General features: G+C 45.7%; 1 long non-coding RNA gene across 1 annotated transcript in view; it reads right to left on the bottom strand.

The window, feature by feature from the left end:
• Positions 1–19,842, bottom strand: part of LOC125284561 — a 79,552-nt gene extending 59,710 nt beyond the window's left edge. The window contains exon 1 of the long non-coding RNA XR_007191896.1: positions 19,772–19,842. This is a non-coding gene — a long non-coding RNA (uncharacterized LOC125284561). The remainder of the gene's footprint in view (positions 1–19,771) is intronic.
• Between the last annotated feature and the right edge of the window lie 2,187 nt (positions 19,843–22,029).

The raw sequence follows: 22,029 nt of genomic DNA, 5'->3' as shown, positions 1-22,029 counted from the left end.
CACAATCTTTTGCCTATTATTCAGCCGGGCTGTAGAATTCTAATAACTTTGGTGTCATTTAGAAGCTTTAGAGCATTTCAGAAGCTGAGTATTTGGACTGTTTTATCAGACTGGATCCCTCTGGGGAGACCATTCAAATGAATAAGCTCTCTGTCAGATGTGTGTACTTCCAGCAATATTTGACGCTGTTTTGATTGTCAAGCCGAACATTGAATGTTTTTGTACAGTTGTGAGTCTCTGGCAAAGAGGTCTGCCATTCAAAAGCAGCCGTAAAAGTTGAAGATGATTTGTGTAAATCAGACCGAGATGTGGGAGTGCAGGAGATGGATCATTGTCAAAAGGGCTCTGATGGCTTTTTTCCCCGTGTAATGGCTACGTGTGCGAAACCTTCCTTGAATTCATTTGTTTAATCCCTTTGTTTGAACAAGGCTGAAGTGTAAAAATGAGTGCTTGGTTGAGGGAGAATGAACGATCGCAGTTTCATCTCTGCGGTGGTATTATTTTTTGCCATCAAGAAGATTTTATTGCCAATGAATTTTGAGCTCTGCCAAAGAGCTGCTCAACCATTTCTAGTGGGGATTCTCTCTTTCACACACATAGAGGGAGAGAGAGAGAGAGAGAGAGAGAGAGAGAGAAAAAGGACACGTACACACACACACTATCAGGTAACTGACTGCTCCCCTCTGTATTCACCTATGTCCCGAAGGGTTTGGGTTCAGCGAAGGGACTCTGTCCCTGGGCCTGTTTGGACGTGTCCCATATTGTCCCAACTCTCTCCCAAAGCACAGCCATAACCCCCACCCAATCCCACCAACTCTGACACGACGCAGCCTGAGACCTGAGATTTCTGTGCCGCGCACCAGAGCGCCACTGAACAAGAAGTAATTTGCTGTGCTCCAGTGGTGTATGACACACACGCGTGAGTCGGCACCTCTCTTTATTCCCCTAATGGCTTCTCTTCCCCCTGACGACCAGTTATGCGTGCTCTTGTAAATAGACACATTTTTAAAGGTAGAAAAGAGAAAGTGTGTGTGTGTGATTGGGTGGGGGGGTGGGGGGTAAAGAAAGGTATAACTCTTGGTCTGCTGGTTTGACCTTGGTATGGGGTCGGGGGGAGCATGGTCTGTGATTACTCTAATCTTTCCTGGATATGTGCAGGCTGAGATGGTGCTCTGATAATTCTGAAAGGGGGTGGAGCCTGCCCATCAAGGCATAGGGAAAATAATAGTAAGAGGAGTCCATTTGCGTGCCCAGGTCATTGAAAGGGGTTTGTCACAGTGTCATTTGGATCTTTGAGAGGATGGCCTTCTGGGTCATCGGGGTGACGTGTTCCCCTGGTACTGGGGGCTACCCATATGTCTGGTCTCCCTTCACTTTTAGGGACCACTTTTCCCAATGGCTTCCCCTTCAGATGGAAATAAATGGCCCTGCCCAGTCAGGCGGAAACGTGTCAGTGGTGAAGGCGAGAAAATGCAAATTGCCTGCATTTTCTGGTGCGTCCTCTCGGCCAAAAAGCTTGTTTGCACTCTAAAGAGGGATGCACAGGACATTGTTCATCACCCATCCCAAAAAAGGCCATGTCTTGAGGGCTACAAACAGGGGGCTTAAGTGAAGAATGAAGGATGTCTCAGGGCAGACACACACACACACACACACCCTTGTTTGCGCTGTGTCACCGGTGTTTAAAAGCATTGTAATTCATCTTGTGTTCTCTGACAGAGGTGGAGGTACTGCTCTAAGATGCTCGGTTGACCCTGTCTTCCACTCTGCAGTAATTGTCTTCCCTCACCCATCTTATCACATGCATGTTATGATTTACGGGCCACAAAATTCATGTCATTTATGGCAAGGGTTTAGGTAGTGCTTGATACTTCCCGTGTAAGTGTTTTGCTTTACAAACCAGCATGCTGGGCCTCACTTTTTGTGTTCCATTGTTTCAAGATAACAAAAGAAACACAATTCAGATGCATAACTTTATAGACAATTTCAGTAAAATATTAACACTATAGGATCTGTGTTGTGTGATGCATGCTTCAAGCCAGTAGCGTATCATCAAAGTATATATCTTGTCTGCTGTTCTGATAAATGACATGAGCTGCAATCAAAGCAGCTTTGAAATGTTTTGTATGTATCCTCAAACCTGACAACTGACTTTTTTTCCTTCCAGAAAGGAGATTTGATTAAAGATAGATGTGAGTATATCCTCCCCCCACCAAAGTGACTCTTCTCAGTCAGAGCCTGTGTTTTCCTTTAACAATGTACCTGAGTTTTCTTATCAGTGTTTATGTCCATGCATCCAGCTGTGAAGCTCATGCATGGAATATTCTGGAAGAAGCAAGATGGTTGAAGATTATGATCTGTAAGTATGTTCATCCGCCATTGAACTTTCTCTCTGTGTACTGTACCACAGATGAACAGGCCAGAATATATATTTGGTCAGACTGAGTTGTGTGTGTGTGTATCTCGTTGTGATTTGAAATTCAGAACCACGGGAGAATCACATGAGGACAAGGTGAACTCAATGAGCCAGCCATCTGAAACCTGGTTTGTTTGAGGTAAATACGGGGAGGTATTCCCACAGCTCAGAAATCCAATTCACTGACCTTTCTGCTTGGGTGTCTCAGAGACAGGCTAACAAGCAAACCCGGCCATTTCAATAGCTATCCACACACCCTGTCCCCACCCAGCAAGGATCAGGCATGTCAAGCGGTCAAAAGAGGTTGCGAAACACCGAGATGTAATGATATTGACATACAACTGCATAGTGTGACCTGGTCACTGACTTGACAATCCCTTTGGATTTTATAAAAAATAACAAATAGAAACAAACAGTGAATATTTAGGTAAAGGGTCATCTTTGGAATAGATTTAAGTTTGGGGTGGGGTGGGGGATATACATTTCATTTTATATTTTTTTTACTGAGAGGTTTCCATGAAGTGTTGAATGGGGTTTGCCTCTGGTCGGGCCATTCCTATCCAATCTAGCCACTGATTCCATAATATGAGTTAGCAGCTCAATCCCGGACCATGCCAGTTGCTTCTCACAGGATTTAAGAGGTACAAAAAGTCCCGGAGTGCAGGAGAAAATGGAGGCCCCCTCACATCGCCCCTTGACGCAACAGTCCCCCTAATGTAAGTGGCATGGTGTGTCCGTGAGTTAATCATCTGCATGACAATCCCCTATGGCTGTCCACTCTTTTATTTCAACCTCCTGTTTCCCCCAGTCCGTGACCCATGTACAATCAAGCTTCCCTTTTCTTCCATGCATGTGTCTGGGTCGCTCAGTTTTGCCTCGTTTGGACGCCCCAAAATGCGAGTTGATTGCGTGTCATTGAAGTCTCAGGATGTTATTTATACTGCGTCATGGGCTTTGTGGCTGATACACTAGGATGGACCTCTGAAATTCTGCACATTTTATCATCAGATAAAATGGTTGAGATTATCTTTTTTGGCTATCCTGTCATGATTGTTGAAAGAAATGAAACGTGGGTTGAGTGGGTATTTTATTGGACCATAATTGTTTTTTGTCTGATGTGCCTTTGTTGTTTATCATTTTTTAAATGGATGCTATTTAGGCAACAAGAAAACAAACCACAGTTGACACCATAACGATCATAACCATAAAAGTAATGATCTAAGTAGCACTGGGACCTATGAATATCAGGCATACTGCCAATCCTATTCCACAGAATACTGCTGGTTCATTCTTTGCCAAAACTGTGGATGTATCCTCAACCTGACCTTATGGTAGCGTGGCATGTGGTCATGTCTCTTTTGGATTCAAACCAAGGAAGTCTGGGATAGTTTGGCCATTTTCTGATACATATTCCACATTTATTGCTGATGGATTGCTATTTTTAAGCAGTTAAAAAAAAAAATCTTAAAAAAATATCTTGGAAAATAAAACAACTGCAGTTTTTATCATCTTTACCGTGAGAGGGAAGGCACACATTGTGCGTTTGCCAAACCAGACATCATTTCCTCAATCTGGGTTCAGCAGAGGAGCAAGGGCCTCAAGAGTCATACAGTTAGTGAGGAAAGAAGAGAGAGGACACAGCATACAATTTTAGCAGTCATACAATTTTACTGTTTTGTTTATTTTTACATTATGATTTTTGTATTTTGAATGTAAGATAAGATTCCAAAAAGCTGCTTGAGCCAAATTATTATTTTGGGTTCTGTAGGGGATCTCTGGGCATTAGGAGAAGTAATATTTGAAAATGACCTCAGTTTACACAGGGCACAGGTTTGGGGTGCGGGTGGGGTGGGGGTGCACCGAGGGGGAAGTTTGGAGAGGATGAATGAATTGTGAAACCCACAAACTCCTATTCCTTTGATGATATTTTGAATACAACTCCCTCTTTAATCAGCCGTGGCATTGTGTTCCTGTGTTGAAAACTGTGCTGCCATTTTTTTCCTGTTCCTCCCCTCTTCCGGGTGTTGTCGTTACCTCTCAGCAAAATTCCACGGATTACGGTGCGCTCGTACGCCGCCTCTGAAACCCTATAGCGCTGTAATCCAAGAACAGCCACAGCCCCACATTTATCAGCCCCTAATAGATAAATAGAAACTCTAGTCCCAGCCATGGGAGCGAATAGCATGGTTTACAAGGCTTAATTCTGAGCTGTCTACTAACCCACCCACCACACATACACACACACACACACACACAGACTATTTGTTTGCGTTTTGTTTGTTTGAAACTCTGCCATTGTTGCCATTTCAGGAAAACATAAATTCATTTGAATGCTTTAGGGATTAAAGAAATGGTGCCAGTTTACGAACATCAAACACAAGGAGCATTGAAAATGATAAAGTTTTATACATAGTATGTGTGCGTGTGAGTGTGTGTGTGTGTGTGTATGTGTGTTTTAATCAGTGCTCATTGCCAGAGGAGGTGAGTTTTCTAAAGGTTTTCAGTTCTTCAGTGTTGAACAACTCAGCCAACACCTCACGATTTCATTGTCAAACACGGGCCCCAGAAAACAGAAATCCCCCTCCTATCAAGGAGGGATACAAACAAGGCCGTGTTTTGTTTAATGCCCGTTTGTGCTGCTTTAAAACAATGAAGCTGTCCAGCCGTGTTCCTGTCTGCTGCTGATAGTGGTAGGAAACAAGGAGCTGGACAATACTTCTGAGCAAATGGAGGCCCCGCTTCTGTTCTATCACATCAATCCCTTATCTCCTCTCATTCCTCTGTCGTTCCACAACACCAATTAGCATTCGCTTCCGCTCCCCGTTGCAGAAAGGCTGCCGTGTCGCGCTGACCAAAGCAGGGCCAAGAGCTCCCTCGAGGAGCCACAGACGCAGAGAGAATGTGCCGAAGCAAAATGGCTGAAGAGGAAGTGTCTGGTCTACTGTGTGGTGTGTGTGTGTGTGTGTGTGTCAGTGTGGGTGATTGAGTGTATGAGCTTGCGTGCATTAACCATAAAGATGGATGTGTCACCGAGCCAGTGATAGGATCAACAACTGGGCAGCTTAAACAATGGTTACGCTGCATTTGTCTCTGGTAATAGAATACATCAGACGAAATGTTCAGTGTTAAATATACATTTCCACTGCGTTTTTATTATATGTCTTGAATACAAATACAGAAAATATCCATTAACAGCCAGAGATGTCATTTCATTTTATCTGTGGCGGCCCAATATTGAGTTGGTCTGTGTGATTGTTTGTGTTGCAAAGATGGCCCTTAATATACATAAATATAAACCAAGAACATAAGTATGTAAATAGAAATTTTATGACCCGTGGTCCCAGCATGCTTTTTCCCTCTCCATGCCTCCCTACTTTTCAGTACAATTATCCAGCCGTTGCTTATTGCCACATGCTGATTGCTTTCCTGCTGCTTGTCCAGCTCCAAATGAGGGCTAGCACTCGAGCTGGGAAACTAATAAACTTCAGCTGTGTGGGTGTGTGGCTGTGTGTGTGTGTGTGTGTGTGTGTGTGTGTGTGTAGTGCAGTGTGCACCATTGCTCATCTAAAAAACTGCCAAGTGAGAACACTGTGACATTCTGACAGTCGAGGCGCGAGCATCCCGCTGCCGGGCCCAGGGGCTTTCTAATTGGCCCACTTCCAAAATGTAATTTTTTTTAATTGCTTCGAGACACTTATCTCTCCTTCTTTAAAAAAAGAAGAAGAAATTGGTAAAAAAAGAAAGAAAGAAAGAAAGAAAGAAAGGGAAAAATCAATGCAGATGTAATAATATCTGTAATTGTCTGCCACATTTCTGAGGCTGGCACAAAAGCCTCGGATCAATGGAGGAGAGCGGCTAAGCTGTTAGGGTTAATTTTTCCCCTTTTTTCCACGGCGGCCATAATGACAGGGAGGTTGGGACACTGCTACGCCTGCCTCGGAGACGCAACTTCTACATCCTACATTGTCTCTCCCTGCCTCTTAATTGGCCCAAATGCAGTTAGCTCTGTACTGAAGGTTGCTGAGGCTGTGATTAACGATGCCGCCAGTCACGGCATGGATAAAAGCCGGGTGGATGAGACAGAGAGGAAGAGAGAGAGAGCGAGAGAGAGAGAGACCCATTTGCCTTTTTTGCTTTCTTAGCTTTTTTTCCACCTATGTATCCCATTTCTTTGCAGACATGAAGAAGTTCCCATAGGTAAGCCACTGAAGTGCTGGGGTCGATTGTTTTGGCCTGCAGTTGTAATATCCCTAATGAAAGGCTGGCCGCTACTGCCGACCGGAGAACCTGACATCCACAGCGGCTGAAATAAGGACATTACACCTTGTCAATCAGGCTGGCAAAAAAATGCCGCTGCTTATTCCGGTGGTGTTTGAGAAAAGGAATGACTGCCACAGGCACCACTGCTGCTGCCGCCACCAACACCTCGCTTTCCGTGCCATCTCAGGAGACATGTGTCAAGAGTCCGGGGTAAAAAGTTCACAGGTATTAGCCTCCTAGGGGTCAGGCTGGCCTTTGACTAATTACCTCATTAGGTTTTCGCTCCAGTACGTCCTGAGCCTCACCACACCGCGGCCTGTTGCTCGCGCGAGAAGCTAAGGAGGCAAAGCCAGAGTGACCTCGAAGCACAGCCCTGGACATGTTACACTGAGGTCAGCCCTCCTGGGAATAAACAGCGTTTGTTTTTCTCTCTCTCTCTTTTCTTTCTGTCGTTCCTCTTCTGGCTTGTCTTTTCTCCTCATTAATGGGGGCCAGTGAATGAGACTGTTTGCCCGAGTTGTGTTTAAAGCCATATTGTGTGGCGCGAGTGACAGCTGTGTCATGTGCACAGTCTTGGGGGGTTGGAACGCTGAAATGAAAACCTCTTTGTGATGCACGGCATTATTTATTCATGACTGTGTATGTAAATATGAAATTACGGCTCCTTTTATTGTTGGCGTTCGCTTGCCTTTATTTGTCTACAGCGATATGATGAGGTTCCTTTCCCCACCACCCTCCATCCCCCGAGTTCTACCTCCACCACTTCAACCTCCACCCAAGCCAAACGGTTCTGCCAGTCAAGCAATTGCAGATATGTGTATCGCTTTTTTTCCCCCATTCTGTGTCTTATTATGTATTTGATGGATATACACTCATTACTGCATCAGATCATTAAGAGTGGGGTTTCCCATTAATGTTGTTTACAGGTTTCTGTGTGAGACTGTGATTTCACCATTACCAGTCTCTGTGATAGATCTCATTCCTTCTCGCCTTTTTAGAAATTAATTAATGTTTATATTTGGGTGTGTTAATAACCGCCTGGTATTTCAGAGGCATTGTTGCTCCTCAGTGAAAAATTCACCAATTACCATAAAACGTATGAAGGATAATTATGGAACAATGTAATGTCAATAGTTCTCTGATTAATCCCTCCAAAGCCAGCCAAATGGTGTGCACCGTAACTTACTAATTGATAAGCAATTTCATTTATTCTTAATTACCGAAAGGCCCATTTTCCCGCAGTCACGACAAGCCTTCCAAACCTACTTAACCAGCCAGGGGTAATGCATTTATAAAGCCATCCTTTCTTTCTCTCTCTCTCTCTTTCCTTCTCTCTCTCCCTCATTCGACTTTTGGATGGAATTCAAGTCTAATTACTCACAAGTAGGCATGTGTGCTTACAGTAGCACAAGTGCGGCTTGCCAAGCAACATTCATCTGCAAAAGCAATCTTCAGCTGCTGTTTTGGGGGTTCTTTTTGAAAGGAAGGAGGAAAGAATCTCCCATATATTTATGTGGGTGAACACTCTAGGAGTGTGTATGTGTGTGTTTGTGTGTGTGTCTCTCCCCTGAATTTGTGTGTTTGTATGTGTGTGTGTGTGTGTGTGTGTGTACAGTATGTGTATGTGTATGTGTGTGTGTGTGTGTGTGTGTGTGTGTGTGTGTGTGCGTGTGTGTGTGTGTCTGTGACCGTATATCCTCATGGATGATCAAGGAGTGGAGGGTCCAGTGATTCATTTCCCAGGTGGGGGCGACATTGCAGGTGTTGTGTGTTGCCTTCCATATAGTGGCCAAGAGCCAATGACAAAAATCCACCACCACCGCAACACCACCACCACCACCCCCACCACAACACCACCACCCCAACACCACCACCGCAACACCACCACCACAACACCACCACCACAACACCACCACCGCAACACCACCACCACCGCAACACCCCCACCACAACACCCCCACCACAACACCACCACCGCAACACCACCACCGCAACACCACCACCGCAACACCACCACCACAACACCACCACCCCCACCGCAACACCACCACCGCAACACCACCACCACAACACCACCCCCACAACACCACCACAACACCACCACCACCACAACACCACCACCCCCACCGCAACACCACCACCGCAACACCACCACCACAACACCACCACCACCGCAACACCACCACCACAACACCACCACCGCAACAACACCAACACCACAACACCACCACCGCCGAACACCAACACCACCACCGCAACACCAACACCACAACACCACCACCGCAACACCACCACCGCAACACCACCACCGCAACACCACCCCCACCTCAGCCGCTTCCTTCCTTTCACCCCGTCCTTTTCTACACCTCTCCACTTGTTGGGCTCCTGCACTTTTGCCAGAAAGAGGCCTCTGCTGCTCTCATATGGGGGGAGAGGCGGCGTGGAACTCTCTCCCAGGGCTTCCTCACCGTCACCCAAAAGCACCCTGGCCACTATTCCTCTCTGAGATTATCCCAGACCTGAATTCTTCATTTGGTCACACCGCCTGCTCCTGAATGGTCACCTTTGAGAAGATTAACCCTTTCATTAAAAATGCCTGACCAGGGTCAAACTACTGCTTGGCTCCGAGAGTCCAAGCCGGGCTTTGATCTATCAGCTATGGAGAAATTATTAGCAAACTCTAAGCCTTGCCATGTGATTTGTTTTTGTAAATTTGTAGAAATTATTTCTAATCCTATTATGCGGCCCAGGGGCAAACCTGCATTAAATATATGAGGCTTTTGTTGTGTGGGGGACGGAGAATGGGTCCGGGGCTGAATGTGGGTCCATTCGGAGCTCTGGGAATGGAGACACCCTGGCAAAACGGCTCTAATCTCTTGACCAGACCCCTACACCTTTGATGAATACTCCTCCCTGGGACCGCTGTTGCCAGTCACTTCACTTTGGGAGGGTGGGGAGTTGGTGCTGGGGGTGGAGGGAGTGCAGGATACTCAGACTTTGTCTTTGGCCCCTAAAAACGTGAATATCACAACGCTAGCTTGTGAGACAATGAATAATTGTGACATTAACGGCGGATGTCTCGGCATACGTTATTAGGTCCTGCGTACGGGGCCTGCACAACCGGGAGCAGAGAAGGAGGAGGGGAGAAAAAAATGGCAATTTCTACACCTTCCATCTCCCTTTCAGGGGCCGACACTTTGCAGAACAAAAGTCAGTGTCTCAGCCCAAATCTCGTCTGACAACGCGTAGCAACCCGTGCTATTTTCAGCTCTTTGTGGTGCCAATCTCCTATCTCTCCCGTGACATTTTTTCAAAGAAAGAGTAGATTTCCTAGAGACTCTGCCCTTTGCAACTTCCACAGTGTATTCTTGTGCACAGAATCGGGTCCCTCCTACCCATTCTAATGCCACGGCTCCCTGCTCCCTCTCAACTACTGACCTCATAAAGGAAAATTAAGACAGCGTATCATGCTCAGATAAAGTGAAAAAGGAAAGGGGAGAGAGAGAGAAAAAAAAGTTTATACAGATACTTAATTCCCAGTTGTTTTCACCCGCTGGTGGATAAAAGACTGAACCTGGGAAAGTTCGGGATAGGCAAAGTAAAGCTCGCTATATTCAGCTTTCTGTTGTTTTAAATGCAAAAGTGTGGACTAAAGATTATAGTGGTGTCTCGTGGCTGGCAAAGGTTTAGGAACATAAAATCAGATATAAAAGAATTATAGGTTGATTTCCCTTTTCACCCAAATATAATTTTCCAGTTTAAATTTATTTTCATTTGAAAGCACCTCCTGTGCAATTTATACCATGCGCTGAGGTTTAGGTCTTTGGCATATTTATTTCTCATTTTCTTGCTAGGCCTATACTTCAACTAGTCTAAGCTAAGTCAGAAATTGCTGCATGTGTATAACTTTTCTCTTATGAGGATGGATGTGCTCTTAGAGTTGGCATAAGCCCAACATGGCACTAATTTGCCGCCGAGGCTTCGGATGTCTTCCCATGTTATTATACCAGCTGGGAGACGAGGCAAAAGTCCTTCTAAATAACACACCTCTAATTGGCCGTGTTTTGCAGTTAATTTCCATAAAGAGTCTTGGGAGACTCACCTCGCTCGCGGAGGATGGGGTGTTGCGTCTCGCCTCCCCGTTAATCAGTGAACACTCTCTCAGCCAACGTTGCAAAAGGGCAGGAGGGGATTCGGCTAAATAGGAAGGACATTATATCTTCACTGGAGCAAGGTAATTGTGGGAGAGCAAATTGTTAAAAAAACATGTGTTCAATATTTTAGTGTAGATGGCTATTTCCAATGGGTAACAATGATATTAGAATCAAACCTGCCCACAGGTTGAAGAAATTATTTTGAACATTTGTCATTTGCTAACTTATGATTTGATTGACCTTCTAGTTGTTGAAAAATTCTACTTTATCCCATAATTTTGAATAATTTTTGAGAGAGTTGATTATAATATTTCATTGTCAAAACAACAAATGAACAAGACTTTTTCTCACATAGACCTCGAAACAGCACCTTTTCCCCTTTCCAGTTCAATGCCATGTGGCAGTGCTTCACTGAAATTCCTGAGCCCCTTCCCCATTGTGAGTCAGGATTCCAGAGAGGCTCCTGAGCCTCCTCGGTTCTGCCTCTACCCTCCCTGCCGTGGTGGTGGCTGTGTGGCTGTGGCCTGGATGGGAGCACGGTGCTCTGCGTGACCCAGAGAGAGAGGAACTAACTCTTTTGTGCCGGCCGCTCTACTGTAGCCTGCTCTGTGGCCATGCTGGTAATGCACCGTGCGCTGATCCCCGCTGCTGTGATTTTCCGGCTGCCATTTAACATCGGGAACCGGAGGGCTGGAGGAGAGTGAATAGAGGTGGTCTAAACAGAGCTCCCCTCCCCTCTTCCCCTTCCCCCGCACACACACACACAAACACACACACACTCTGCCAGGGCCCTGGGTCCCCAAAGCTTTACAGGATTACGGAGAGGTCCACCCGAGCCAAACAAGTCCACATCCCCCCTCGGCATTTAGCAAACTTGAGTGTGTACGTGACTGTGTGTGTGTGTGTAAGTAATGATGGGTGGGGGGTGGGGGTGGGGGGGGGGGGTTAGGTGTGTTCATCCTCTCCCTGTACTCACCCACAGATGATTTCAGTACTATAAATTCCAGCGTGACCCCCATTATGATAAAATAATCAAATGTTCCTTTTCTTGATCGCATTACATAAAACATTTCATATTAAATTCATTCAATGGGAAAGGTGTGTATTTAGGGAGCAATATATACTGTATATGCAGCACCAGTGAGTACAAAAGAGAGCAACTGCAAGTACAATAGAAGAAACAGAAAAAAAGTCACGAAGAAATATGCTCAAAGCCAAGGTTAAAGCCTCGGTTCTCTCTCCTGATCACCGCGGCCATTATCGGCCGTTAAGACACCACGGACAAGCTGAATGGCCGAGTAAAAACTTCATCACCGCAGCCCACAAAACGAGCAGGCGCAGAGAAAGCCACTCGATGAGGATTATTTGTACAGCAAAGCGGGCCTATTGGGTCTGTTGAATGCACAAGTCCCCTCTGGTACACTTAAGTGCTTTGCAGAGAGTCTGTGGAGATGGAGCTGTCAAGTCGAGCTTTATGGGGACAATTTAACATAATGGTCAAATAAATACCGGAGTTTAAAAAAAAAAACACCTGTGCACACTAGTGGGAGCGGGAAGCCCATTATCATATTTTTTGAGTGACATTTTCACAGTGTTCTACAGATTTTCCCCTGCTTCCCCTGCACTGGGGTACAAGGTGTTTTGTCTGGCAGATCGAATGATGTGATTCCATTGATTTCATGTAGCCCAGCATGTTTTTCTCAGCAAGGAGCAAAAGTTTACTATACCCGCAGCTCAATTCAGTGAGCTGAGAATATCAAAAATCAATATTTTACTTCAATATAAGGAAGAGAGAAGGAAGGGTACGTGAAGTGTGCAGGCTCAACAGTTTAAACCAAGAGTTTAGACAAACGTGCAAGGCTTTTTTGTTTGCGATTGGGATACTTTTTTCTTTATACAAAACCTGACTTGCTCTACCTTTTGTACACTTGTGTGTGTGTGTGTGTGTGCGTGTGTGTGTGTGAATGAGTTTCCCTTCTCACTAAATCAAGTCCAGCAAGACAGGCAATTCAGCACAAACTTCAAAAGAGGGATCGAGAAAGAAAAGCTTCACTTGGCCCAAGGTGTATGTGGGTAAACAGTGGCGGTTCAGGTGACCGCATACCAGCTTTGCTTTCCCCTCCAAAAAAAGAAACCCCCCCAGTCTCATTCAGGTCAAGAAGGAGGAATGTGTTTGCTAAATGAGTGTTGTAGGCTATTTGTTCGGCCCTGGGGCACACTGACAGAGCCGGCCGCTCGGGGTCAGGGAGGTGTCCCTGTGTCAGCGCTCTGTCACACTCCCCTGGCCCCTCTCTGGTGAGGAGGACTCGTGCAGGTGCCACAAAGAGCCTGCCATCTTACTAACAGGCACATACAAGGAGGTACACAACGCTTAACAAAGTCGTGTTAAACAATTTAAGTCTAGCCAGACGTGTGCACTTAAACATGAGTGTCTGAGTACATCTTTTTTGAACATTTTCTGTCTTATCATATCCATCATGTTGACCTGGTATGAGTAGTCAATAACATACTGTAGACCTCAACTTCAAATTCTTCAAATCCTTAAGTCTGAAGGATGACTGAGTGCTACCAGATATTAGCAGGGCACATGTCAATTCACCTACAGCAAGTTATTCCTCCTGTTATTACAAGTTATTGCAAGTTATTACCTGAAATACACTCATCATTATCAAATGTTTAAAAACGACTAAATAAACTACCGCAGTAGTGACCGGGTCACACATTTGTTATTTCACCTTCTTCCTCTCTCTCTCTGTCTCCACTGCCCCCTACTCTGCCCAGTCCTATGATCTGCTGGTATATTTCCTTAGAGAGGAGACCCTGTGTCCACACCCCCTGCTAGATGACTGTTAGCTCACCGGTCCAGCCTAACCCAGCCCTTCTGCTGAATGCCTCCTGACAGGTTGTTGTCCACAGAAAACAAAACCCCACTTGGCTCTGTTTGTCCCTCCTCTGTCCATCTATGTTGACACGCGGCCCTTTTGCCTGGTTTGCTTCGTCCAGAGACGCATCATTCACCTCAATGGCTCTCTCACCTCATGTCCTCTCTTCTGAGTGTACCTGACATCCACCCCTCCCCCCCGCACCCCCCGGCCTTTGTCTCTCTCTTTCTCTCCTTCTTATTCTCTCTCTCTGTCATTGTCTAGCTCTTTGTCTCTTTCTTTCTCTCCTTTGGGCTTGCTGCCTGAGAGGTCAATAAGAGTCTGAAGTAAATTATGAGCTTTTTACTACCCTTGTGCTCTTGGGACAAACACTTACACGATACACAGCACGAACTGAAACTGAGAAAGCTTGTGTGGTCCTGTTAATAAGCAATTTCTTTGAAGAAAATAGGCATTTTCAACAAATAGATATAAAAGCACAGTGTCCATATGCAAATACAAAATTAATTTCCAATTGGATGTATTGTTTTCTGGATGGACATCATAGTGAGATAAAATCATTACTATTATAAACTGAGAATCGCCAAAAGTACCTAATCTTATTCACAAACACACACAAGCAGTACAGAGTACAATCACATTCATCTCTGTGGTGCAAAGCAGCTAATGGCCTCCAGGGGGCAGAAAAAACACACTGATAACTTTTGCTTGCCTCTGTGTCACCACACCACAAACTGGTGAGCAGTGCAAGGCGACAGCCAGTGGGGCCTACTAGACTGTGTGGCTGTTTGACTGGTCGTCAAACAGCCCTCAGTCTTGTGTTTCGGCAGAAAAAAAAGAGTGAGAGAGAAAGAAAGAAAAAAAAAAGACATCAGAAGGTCCGCCCATACTGAACCCCCCTCGTCTCCACCCCCCACCACCCCCACGCCCTGTTCCGAGCAGCGGGAGCGCGTGGCTAATTTACGAGCGCGGGCGATGCCAACTTGCTCTCCGAGGAGGGCAGATTTTAACACCTCCAAATGCCGTAATGCATCCCAGCTGACCTTAATTATAAAAGCATGCCGCCTGCGTTCCATAACCTCCCCGCCTCACCCCGTAGACACACACACACACACACGCACGCACGCGTGCGCGTGCAGAGAGATGGGGTGTGAGCAAAGCAACCTGCGGGGAGCTCTTCTGGAACACAGCTCAATGTTAATAGTTGCATCCTGAGAAGAAATCAATAAGCCTATAAAGGGTGATATCACAGTGTCTGGAAGCCCTTCTCCTCCTTCCCTTCCACTCCACCTCCTCGCTCCCTTACCTCCCCTCTACCTCTCCACATCTACCTCCCCCCATCCCTCCTTTCTTTGCCTCTCTGCCCCCAGAGGAGGGTGTATATACTGGGCGTCAAAGCCACAGCTTAGGCTGCCGTTGATGCCTGGTGGTGTCATGGAGAGGGTCAGAGGGATCCAGGAATACTTCAGCACACTCAATCACTCCTCCACCAACACTATACTGACACATGCCTCAACCCACCAGAGAGATGGAGGGATGGAAAGATAGAGAGAGAGAGAGATGAAAGAGGCCAAGAAAGAAAAAGGGTGTGTTTTTTTGGGGCCTTATAATGTTGAGCTTAGACATTAGGCATGATGTGTGGAGTACTCAGTAAAAATACACATTTACAGGGAGACTCTTTGACACCATCACCTAGGATGACTGAGCAAGGATGAGAAGCACCACCCGACCCAACCAACCCCCCCCCCCCTGCCAACTGCAAGCCCCTAAAAGCCCACGTCACCTTCACATCAACGTGTGCAAATTGACTCATAATGTTGAGTTACAGTCAGGCACACGCGAGCCGGGTGGGTGAGAGGGTGGTGGACGGGTGGGGTTGGTGGGAGCCAGGCCTGGGAGGAGGTGGTTAAGCTGTATGCATTGAGCCATCGTTGCCCTGATAAACTGCCCAGACAATAGATAACTTTTTTATGTACCTCCCCATGCAGAGCACAAATATTATGACTTCTAGTACATGAATTAACTCCTGTGCCCAGGGGGTCTTCCCTCTCAGCTGAGGTTAAGAGCTTCTTTAATTAAAGATCAATACTGTTTTGGCCGTATATTTCGCTCCGCCGCGAGACAGATGGAGTGGCTGGGGTCTGACGGGTTGGTAGGTGGAGGATGGATCCAGCACAGAGGTACTGTGAAACTCATCATGGCGGAAATGCAAAACACTAAATAATTGCTCTCGGTACTTAGATCTACTCTGTTTTGTCAGGGACATATATCTGTGTGGTGTTTATTTTTGTTTTGCTTTACTGGTGGATGTTTGATGGCCCTGTCTACATTTAGTCACTTGCTTTGGTCTGGCACTACCTTTTTTTTTATTCAAGTTGGTCATCTATAAAGCTGTAAAGGGAAGGCATTTTCACTTTTTGAGTGATAGTTTCATCATACAAACACAACACTCTGACCAGTGCAGTCATGTACCCTCACTGCTGCCCCCCATCCCCCCTCCAAAAAACAAAACGTACACACACACACTCACAACTCTAGCCTCCTGTCCAGTGTGAGATGACGGGCAGTCAGTGTTCCCTGGCGTCTGATCAAAAGCACAGCCACTCTGCTGAAGCGCACACCTTTGGACTGTGTGTGTTTGTAGTGCTGGAGGTGGAAGAAGCTGAAAACACACACCTTCAGACTCCGGGCTGCAAAATTCCTCTCAGATCTCGCTAATCCGAGCGGATCGTGCTTGACAGGACAGCGATCCTCACACTGCTTTGGCGAACCTCACCGCCCCTCCTCGATGTGCACCTCCCGCATTTTCGAACGCACCTAACAAAGGGTGCCTGATCCACTCGGCCCACTGGTAATCAGTTTCCAGACCTGGACCCTTTATCTGGAGTTTAGCATTTTAAACCTGGCTAGCGACAGCTTCCAGTGGACTCCCTCAAACACCTCACCCACCAGAGCTTTGGGAATGTAAGTCTCCCTTCTTGAATATATTATCAGAACAAGACAGATGTCAAAAGGTATGTTTATGCAGGTGTTCATTTTAAGGACAAAAAAAAAGACAGAAGTCAAAAGGTTGGTTTTAGCAGGTGCTCATGTTAAGGATGTGGAGCAGATGCATCGATAAACATGTTGACATGGAAACCGGTGTGTGTGGCGTTATTGCACTATATGACTTAAAATAGAATTATCATGCTGTTCAATTCCAAGGGAATCAATTCAGATGCATACAAACACACACAAATAAACATACACATGCACACACACACACACACACACACACAAGAGGGTGTGGTATGCATGTGATCTGTAGAATCAGATCGTAGTTCTTATCGATGCAGGCCCGGGTCTGGCTTAGCATCCCAGAGTCTCTATGGACCCATTGACCAACTTCTCCTCCTCCACCTCTCTCTCTCTCCTTCTGTCTGTCTCTACCTCTCTCCCCCCTTTTTGCCCAGCCACAGAAGAGTAAGCCAGGTTAAACAGTTAAACGCCAGCAAATCCTGCACTGCCCTGTGGGAAATTTGCCTCTAATCCTAAACTTATAGGCACACAATCAAAGCCAAAAAGCCTGAGCAACAAATCTGATCCTCCAAACCACCCCACTACCCACACACTCCCACAGCACATACACACACACACATCCCAACAGCCCTGACACACACCCCCTTTTCCTCCCCTAACAATCTGCGGGCCTCCCGGGAGAGCAGTGAGATGGGCGGTGGACAAGCCCGAGATGGATAAATACCTAAATGATGAGACAGGCTGGGGACATGGGAGCAGTGTCTGGCTATAGCCGTTCACCTCCAATTTGGCAGCGGCGCGAAGAAAGGCAATTGGGCGGCAGCTCCCCCGCAGCAGCCAGTCCTTATTATTATAAGTTGAAGCGCGGCTCGCCGGGATGATTAATGACAGTGTCAGGGCGAAAACAAAGCGCGGCACAAGTTATCTCGCATCCACCTGCTCCGCCAGGGCGATTGCATTGCATGGGAATAGAAAAAGGCGAGCGAGTCGAGGAACTACACAAGCACCCTGATAAAGGGAGAGGGAAGAGTGAAGAGGCTGGGGCTAGTGTGTGTGTGTCTGTGTGTGAGTATCCACGTGTGTGTATATATATGTGAGTGTGTGTGTGTGTGTGTGTGTGTGTGTGTGTGTGTGTGAGTGAAAGAGGTGGCCAGTCTGAGACTATGGAAGCATTTGTAATGCACACCTGCATTCACACACTCATTCACATGCACATATGGACCTTCCTCTCTTTCTCTCACACACACACACTCAAAAATACCAGTTCACAATAAAGGATGAACCCACAACACCCACCTTTGTTTAACTATTGCAGCTGAATTAGAAATGTTGTTAATATGCAAACATTCTTCAACAAAAAGGTCACACATACATATATTTTTAAATAGCCCTACACACACACGTATTTATACATGTGTGTTTGTGAAACACGAAGCACGGGAGCAAAGGTAATTCTCATCTTAGGTGTGAAACTCCGGCAGTCCCGGCGGGTGATTGATTCGACACACATAGTGGACTTTCATAGTGTCTGTGTTTGTTACACGCAGGCCAGCCGTCCCCTGCTGTATCGGCGCTGACATTTATGATGGTGTGAGAGGGAGCCTGGTCGCAGCTCTAATGAGGCAGTGAGAGGAGCCAAGGGCCGGGGGCCCTACAGCAGACAGACAGTGCCATCCAGTGGTCACTGCTGGAACTGACCTCTAAAAGTGGTATTTGTGGAAATGGCGGGATACAGTAGTAGTGTATGTGCTCTGTTTATTTTCAGGATTAGGAAGCGGTATTAAATGCAAGTCTCCTGCTTATTTGTTTGTTTTGGTTGGACATTTCTTGCATACAAAATGTGGATGTTAAGTTTTAAGGTATGGTTTCAGGTATGCTCTTAGAATAGAATATCCTGCAATATTTTTTTTTCATTATTTATTTTTTTTGTTTTAAATTATTTTTTGAAATGTATTCTTGTTTGAATTATATCTCATAATTGGACTTCTGAATCTAAATGTCTAAATGTGAAATGTAAAGCAAATGTATCATGTCATTACTTCATAATCACTGCTAGTCATACTGTGTGTAATATGAAGTACACTAGTATCTAAGTATATCTCTGGTAGGTTTGTACAGGATGCATGTCATATCACTACTCTTTCTTTTTCATTATTGTTGGTTAGTGTGTGTGTGTGTCTGATTTTGTGAGTGTGTGTCTATTTATGAATAAGTTTTTTAAAATGTGTGTATGTCTACACGGATGTGACAGATGAGTGTGTGTGTGTGTGTGTGTGTGTGTGTGTGTGTGTGTGTGTGTGTGTGTGTGTGTGTGAGAGAGAGAGAGGGGAGGGGAAGCTCTGTCTGGACAGCGCCTGTCACATACGGCTCTCCAAATCAGGTCAATTGGTGACAGAGAGTGGCAGTGTAGCAGTGACGAGAGAGAGAGAGAAAGAGAGGGAGAGAGAGAAAGAGAGGGAGAGAGAGAAAGAGAGGGGGAAAGAGAGAGAGAGAGAGAGCATGGTTGACCTAGATAATGACATACTACAGTGTTTTATTTATGCACACACTACATATACACACACAGCCCAGGTCACATTACCACCTCCCTTCTCTGTCTCCCTCTCTGTTTGTCTGCATGTTCTTCATCCATCTATCTTCCACCATTCCACTCTCTCTAGCTGTGTGTGTGTGTGTGTGTGTGTGTGTGTGTGTGTGTGTGAGAGAGAGAGAGAGAGAGAGAGAGAGTATGTGAGTGTGTGTGTGTGTGAGAGAGTGAGAGAGAGAGAAAGAGAGAGAGAGAGAGAGAGAGAGAGAGAGAGAGAGAGAGAACAACGTGGGAGAAATCTGCCATGGTGGAGAAGAGCTCTTATTATGTGGGCTGTCATCCAGCCATAATGTCCTGCTAGTAGAGGACTAACTATGTTGAACATCACTGCTCCACCATGGGCCAAAGGCTCCCCAATTACTTCAAACAGGCAAACCGACTCCTGCAGTTTTCCTTGGTTTAGATGAGTTGCTTTTTCAAACGGTTTACCGTAATGAAGGAGAAAGAACATCACCTGATTGTGGAGGTCCCTCCATGTTCTCAGCGCTCTGAAATCGGCGAGTGGTTCTTGTGCAGAAGAGACCTGCAAGGGATGAGCAGAGATAGAGCAGGTGAGTGGTGCTAGAATGGTGTTCCTAAACCCCTCAAGCAGCCTCTAAGTGGCTGTGCTTCAGAGGCGAGGGTGAAGTACTCTCAGAGATACAGCTCACCCTGGTCTGCAGACTCACCCCCCAAAACACACACACGCAGAGACCTACATACATGAATCACTACAATATGAACAAATGCACATACACGAACACTGACATTGCTTTTGAAAAATAAAGCAGTCGATAAGGACTGCGTTTCCCGAAAGCATCACTGAGCAACCACTATGGAGAGACAACGCCCATCCATAATTATACTCTCTCTAACATTTAACTGTGGTAGTTCAACAACTGTTTCGGGAAGTACACCCTAGGTTGGTGTCAGTGGTGGAATGTCAAGAACATTTACTACTCAGTCGCCCATCAACACCCTCTATAGAATATTCTAGAATAAAAAAAAAAATGGACTAGTAACTGTGAAAGTCACTGCACCCACTCAAACGTGTGGCCTTGCCCCAGGGTGGGAGTGCATGTGGGATTGGGGTAGTGTTTTGTGAGCGAGTGTGACTGTAGGGCATGCTACGCATAGCCCCTGATAGAAGGGTCAAGGGTCAGTCATATTGTAGCCCTCAGCGACGCATTTGAGTGCGACAGTCTCAAGTGCGACCCAGCAGATACATGTGTGTAGGAATTTGTCCACTTGTCCACTGGGCATGTAGCGTGGCTCTTGAGACAATCGGGAAGCATTCCCAAACGGCTTTTCTCTTCTCGTATTTTAAGCACGTACATCTTCCATGTCACCCATGGCGTCACACTGGGGTTATGGCTTAACGTGTCAACAAATACACGTTCTACATGTATATATAAGCCGTTGTTACATTCCAGAACTGTGGTTCACTGGATAAAATTGTGTCAAATCTGGTTTAATGCTAATTTGGTGAAAAAATGGGTATAACATCTTCATTGATTCGAAATGTTTTTGAAGGAGCAATGCAAGAATGAATACAAATGCTCTCCATTTCTTATAACATAATATTCTATATCAGATGTTTTCAAAGTCAGATTTTCCCCTTTTTTCAATTATTTTCCAATTTTCCAACCAACTACAATCACCACTGTTCACCATGAGATATTTTTTTTCCTGTTGTGCTTGAGCGTGAGGAGACATCCAGCTCCTCAGAGCCATGTGGAAGGGGGAAGCGATGGAGTCTTAATGAGAAACTGTGGCAGGTCTCACGGAAGCACAACTTCACTCTGCAGTACTTGGTGTTCCTCCGACACACTGTCTTTGCGGGATTGTGCAGGCCTTTTGAAGTGCTTAGTCGAGACAACTTCCTTTGTGTGTAACAGCTCACAAAATCAAAAAAATCACCCTGAAAACACCCAAAAGAATACCTGAAAGGAAACGGCATCAAGCGTCATGTGTGTATGTGTGTAACACATCTCATTTTTTTTTTAAATCCCTTTCAATATCATGCATGTCTTTCTCCGAAACCAAGCTTTGTGTCTGGAGAGACGATTAATGAAACCAGGAGAATACAGAAAAAAAAATCACGGATATCTTCCAAACACTCAAACGAACAACCTAGGGACAAAACATAAATTTCTCATGGCGTCTCCTTGTAGTCCCATGCTCAGACAAACGCACTTTAAGCTGGGGGGGGGCTGCTCCTCCACACGCCAGGGTCCGGTGGGAAGCACAGATATGTGTTTATCAAAGGGCAGGAACTCTCATTCACTCTCTTTCTCTTTTTTTCCTCCGTGTGGCATACTTCTCCTTCCTCTAGGTGAGCTGGTGAGAGGAGCACAAAGAGCAAGGGGAGCAGGCTGAGCGCAGACGCGAGGAGGCCCCTGGGTAAGCCTCTGACGCGCTTTTGAAGGTGGGCTCATGGGGTCAATGGCATCTGAAATCTTCCTGTTTATCACTGTATTGTTAGTTTCTTTTAATGTTGTTTCTTTCTAGAGCAGAATTAATATGTTTCAAATCCATATTCCATGTAAGCCAATGCCATTATGAATGCATTTAGGTTATTTTTTGCTAAATCATGATAAAATACTGCTTCACTTCTTTATCACTTAAGATGCTGTCGCTAGCAGCCTTGTCTGACTGACTCCCTATGGTTCGAGTTGCATTTCAATTCCAGTCTGTGTTTGTGTTGTGAGAATAAATGGCGATTTGGAACCT

The sequence above is a fragment of the Alosa alosa genome, chromosome 19 (assembly GCF_017589495.1).
Source record: "Alosa alosa isolate M-15738 ecotype Scorff River chromosome 19, AALO_Geno_1.1, whole genome shotgun sequence".
NCBI classification, from domain to species: Eukaryota; Metazoa; Chordata; class Actinopteri; order Clupeiformes; family Clupeidae; genus Alosa; species Alosa alosa.
Note: the sequence above shows the minus strand (reverse complement) of the source record. Positions and strands in the feature narration are given on the sequence as shown.